The sequence below is a fragment of the Diadema antillarum genome, unplaced genomic scaffold, assembly GCF_040938485.1.
Source record: "Diadema antillarum isolate AM-2024a unplaced genomic scaffold, OU_Dant_1.0 scf00000071, whole genome shotgun sequence".
Taxonomy (NCBI): domain Eukaryota; kingdom Metazoa; phylum Echinodermata; class Echinoidea; order Diadematoida; family Diadematidae; genus Diadema; species Diadema antillarum.
In genome coordinates this window covers 3,104,881-3,110,704 of record NW_027270960.1, presented here as the reverse complement: position 1 = coordinate 3,110,704, position 5,824 = coordinate 3,104,881, and positions in this window count along the sequence as shown.

Sequence of the window (5,824 nt, the reverse complement as noted above, 5' to 3'; positions counted from 1 at the left end):
ATGGCATTATATATCTTCACCTTGACATGTGTCAAACAAAACACACACAAACACACCCACATGCAAACGTGGCAAAAACCGAAATGTTGTATTCGAAGCAGTGGTGAAAATATGCATTCGGGAGTCAAGAAAGTCAAAATACCGTTCAAAGATAAAACCTCAATACGTGCTGAAAGAGTAACATCCTTTCCATTTGTATCGTAATTTCTTTTCCGAAATTTTAAATCAGGCAATACTGTGTATATTTTGTTGTTGTTGCTGCTGCTGTTGTTGTTGTCTTTTTGTTGTTTTCTTACGGATAGGATATTTAATTTTCTGTGTGATGCAGTTTTTCCTTCATGTGGTTTTTCGTATTACAATGGTCAATATTGAGCGTGCTCATGAGTATGTCTACATTCGTGATTTGGTCTTTACATCAGTTAACGTAAGGCTTTATATTTCTATGTTCTGTCCAGATAATTTACCATTTGCAGAAGAAACAAAGACCCAGTATTAGCGCTTTGAAATGGTTGTTAAATGTTAGTTAGGGATAGAAACAGCCAGTGTAAAACTTTGAATTGATGTTACGTGTTGTTAAATACACAAAATGTGAACAATGGTTTTAATAAAAATGTTTCCAGACTAAACCGTCTACAGTTACTGTTAAATGAGAAAATACTGATATCTCCTTAATATATTTTCGGCTTTATTGGAAATAAAATTATATCTTGGGATAAAGTTTTGTGATACAACTGACCTATACATATGCTTCAAATGTGATATCTTGAACATTTTTTTTTAAATCACTGCTCCCAAAGGTAAACAGGACTTTTAAGACGACACCCATTGCATTTTAGTACGATTATTTTCAGCTGTTATCTGTTTATAAGTAAGGTTTCTGAAGTGTCTTTTTCATAATCTTTATCAAAAATTGCCGTGGTTTCCTGTACCTTTCATTGTATTCAGTGTAATCACATCAAGGGTGAAATATTTTTCGTAATGCTCTTACCTTAGTTTCAAAAATGATCATTAACCTTCACTAACGGAAGTGTTTTCCTGTGGCTAAATCATAAAGTTTTCCTTTGCGATGAGATAGAATATTGGGTCTCGTTACAATGTTTACATGCTTTATAGGTTATAAGTACATCGTCTTTTGTGTGCACATTCATTCGTTTCCTTTAAAACACACACACACACACAGAGTTTTCGTCGAAAAGAGAGGATTTTATATTGGGAAAGGCATATGTATTCTAATTAACACTTATTCCAGAGTAATGTAAACGTCAATAACACTTACCTTCATAACACTTCACGCTCATCTTGAAGTTCACAGGGTAGATATATATACCATATCCGTAGATGAATGTGGTGGGTCAGAGATGTAACAGGGGAACTCTGGTTATAATTCCAAATCATAATCAGAGATGATTTGTTAGCTATTTCATCCGACATATGAAATCCCATCACTTTGTTATTGATTGATTTCATTTGAGTCAGAATTCGCCGTCCATGAGGTGCCTGTATATCCCAAGTATCACGGTTGGCAATGCAGCCCTCGTCACACGATAGCTCGAGTTCTAGTGGCCTCCCCGAACAACTGAGAGTAAAATCTACGAGAGACATAACGATAAAAAAGAGTTGTTTTTTAATGAATTTTTGTACTCCTGAATTGTTTGGGGGAGCAATGTGAAAACCAATCCTTGAGGAATAATGCATGACGTGCTGATTGACAACATCATTTTCTAAGCAAAGAATATTATCATTCTGCGCTGTATTGTTTTTTCAGAGTGTACGTCAACTGATTAAAATGCTTAAATCGAAAATAAATTATATTCGTATTCCATTCCAAGCAACAATATCAAAACATGGCTGTTAACCGTGTGATTTCCCACATCACTTCGATCTGATGCCAAGCAATGTCGATGCCTACATGAAAATTCAAATGAGGCTTTCCTGATTCCGTGAAGATCGTCCACTGTTGTGAACGTGCATTCATGGAAACAACTCAAAAAGACCCCACTGTGTACTAATGAGAGCAATAAAGATACTCACACTTTGTATTTCCTTTTGACATAGAGAAAGTAGTGGAAATGAATAAACCAGCAAGGAACCATACTACGAATGCCATTTTTCTCGACTCGAACGCGATATTATCAATACTCCACACTCGATACACGTAATTAAATGTGAGCATTCAAGACTCACTGCGGAATATTCCTTTTCATGGGAACACTGATATAAACTTCAAATTTACAGGTGTACGCCAAGTCTGCAGAAAGCTATGATTGAGGATTCAAGTGGGCTCCTTCGTGTTCTCCATGAGGGAGTTTAAAAGTTCAACTGTGGAAGCTACATCTGTTGATGTTGCCGAGGAATTATGTCCCAATGTGTGTGGTAACACTGAATAACTCTGCTGCATCCTGTGTGTATGCGGTGTGTTAATAAACCTAATTTATAACGTGTGTCAAACAAAATTGATGGAGCAGAATTGCGTTGTGTTACCTTTCACCTAACTTCCAAGGTACCTGAAAGGAAGCGAAACAGCGGGAGATAAGTCAATACTGGAGAACGCTAATCAATTTTCTACATGTCAAGATGTCAAGTTGTCATCGTATTGAGTTTAATTACTTTGTATTTCTAAGACCTCATTTGTTGAGGTATTCTCGTGATCCACAAGAGAGATAAATCCCCAGCACCTTGTGACTCTCTTCATCTTACAAGATTCAGTTTCGAACAATCACCATAGCGAGGGCAGGCGCGCTGGTGGTTGTGGTGGGGCAGGGAAGGTTGATTGTGGATTTGATTAATGTGGAATATCAAACAATAGCAGTTGTCAAGCAAAATGTTACTATAAAAGCTTGTGTATATGCGTACGTAGATCCGCGCCCCGTTTGATCAAAAGGTATAATCAATTATAAATTTCCTTACCACACAGGCTGCCATAGACTTTCTATAGAAATCAACGTATAATTCTTCATAGAACAGAGCCCAAAATTACTTACTTTAAAAATGCGGCTCAACTCTAAATGAAGCAAATACTTAGTAACCTCCCTGTTGAGATACAAAATGTTCATGGGTATACATGGGCACCGTCACACAAAGAATTGCATGTGCATGTACATTTCTTTATCCCGCAATTTCGAATTATTGTTTTAGAACGATGTAACTAGGTGTCAGTATTGCATGTTTTCATGAAGTTTTTTCTTTTTTCCAAAGATGAAGTCATTCTGTTTCTGTTACTTTTTTTATATGGTCTAGGGTATGGTAAAGTGTAGGTTCTTATATATATTGATATTGTAGAAAAATTACGTATCGCACATTGGCAACATTAATTTAAAACAAAACGACTGTCAATTAATTAAATATTCTTTCTGTGAGCAAGAACCAGTGCAACACTACGCGTCAATATACATTTGGTTTTGAAACCACTTTTGTCTTTCAAGTCTTTGAGTAGCGTTCTTGGCGTTGATTTGTCAGGAAGCGCGCTTATTACTAATTTTTCATTTTGAATGTTTGATTTTTTATTCCAATATCAAACTAAACTTTTAGGTTTGTTTGTACTACGATGGAGGCTCATGATTTACATTTAGCTTGGACTTCGTGAATTTGACAGTTCTGCACATATACATGTAAGTTGGGACGACCTTTGATGTGATAAATGACATCGATCGTCCTCATTATATAATGATGTGTGCGGAAATCAACATTGCTTTCAACGACAGATCACTCTTCGAAAGAAGCATCCAATCCACACAAAAAAAAAATACATCCATGCCCGATTATTATCAAGCAGACCAGCTACATGCATAAAGAGGAGAGAAATCACCATAAAAAGCAGGAAGGAATTAGTCTGGTCATCGGGTGGTGTATTATATTATTTGGAACCAAAACTTAAATTGAATCTGATCGACAGAGACAAGGAAATAAAAAGACTTTTTAATATGTCATATTTGGGTGTTTGTTTTTTTTTTACAAGAGATGATTTGTCTTCGAACCATCATGTTGATCATGTAAGTAATAGATAATAGATAATGTCTGAAACTACTAGTGTTATCTACAAAGTAGAATTTCTGTCACAGATTTTAAAAAAGAAAAGCAGCAAATGGATTGTTGTAGAATTCATCAATTTTGTTTAACTGTTCATAAAGGAATATATTCACTCGGAATATGATATCGGGTGCATTCAGTGATTACAGAAACGTATTATTCATCAAACTCTTCATAATTATTTAGACCCCAGGAAACATTCACTTCTTAAAACAATAATTCTACCTTTTTAAGAATTGATTTCCCGTCAGTGTAATTTCTGTTTCTAGATTTTGTAAAATATCGTTCTGGCAGTAACTCATAGTCATGTCAATCTGAACTGTTGCATTTATGATTGTAACAGTGTGAATGTTGGAAATATTCAATCTCCGCTTAGCGGGATTTCAAAACCACAATCTCCTATAATCTACATTGGTCCTATTCTTTTGAATACCCTTCCCACATCGATAAAGATCCGTTCGACTTTAAATCACATTTCAAAAGCTTTGTAAAAACAAAGCACAAAACGAAAACAAAAACAAAAACATGTGATGACATTTTATCTCAGGTTACGTAAACGAGTATTTTTTTCCTCCTCTGTTTCTTAATTTCTCTTGTTAATGTATCTTCCACATTTGTTCTATTATTCGAATTTGTTTAATGACTGTCTTTTCTTGATATAAAATGATGGCTTGTAAAGGATCATTTTCAACAATGCCGTAGCATGCTTCGTATGATCCCACCATTCCAGACGTAATATGCCATTTTCATGCATTACGTAAATGTCATTATGTCTTTAGATAGAAATGAGTGGATGGATTGATGAATAAATGAATAAATGAGCACACACACACACACACACAGACACACACACACACACACACATATATATATATATATATATATATATATATATATATATATGAAGAGCTTGCTTCCAAAAGGCGCTAAATCCATCATTTTTCAAAGGATTTAGAGCCGTTTGGAAGCAAGCTCTTCATATGTATTGTATATAATATACCGTTGTACCTTTATATATTGTAACGAAATTCGATTTAACCGTTCGATTATAATTTGCCATAATCGATTGTGCCGGTAGTATAGAAATGGGTGCATTATCGGAATGTTGGACAAACATTTTAATGTTATAGTGCATTATTATGAGTTTTAACATTTATTATTAAATATGTGGTTACTTGTTTGTCATTGGCAAGTCTGGATTATTTTAATACCAACTCCGGTTTAGACCGATGATACATGCCGAATTATAGTAACCATGTACACGATATACTGCTCAAATTTATAATCGTTGTACGAATTTAGTAACCACGCCAACATTGTAAATAATTTGAATGACTACTGCGGGTATTATCCGCATCGCGTACGGCCGTGCGGGATTGCCTCCTTACTCCGCGATAGGAGGAGAGGCATATAAAGTGGCCGTTGTGTGACATAGTCCGCAACAAGTAGCCCGTGTATGATACATTTCCAATGTGTTGTTATTGTTTGCTTCTACATGTAATAAACTGTACATGTGTTCCTGTAATGCTGACTTCACTGTGTCTTCTTGAGTGTTCTACCACGATACAACAGCTTTAGTCCAGTCAAAATACGACAAAAAGTGGGTTAACCCACAACTAATTGCAACAGAAACGATTCCACTTGCATTTGACCCGGAAGAGCTATCAAAATAACATATTAAAAGTTCCCTAAAATTCGAGTGGTGGATCAGTGTCTAATTTGCATAAATTCAAAATGGCCGCCATACAACCTGTTTGTGCCTATATCTCGGGATACGTAACCAATAGAAAGTAAATTC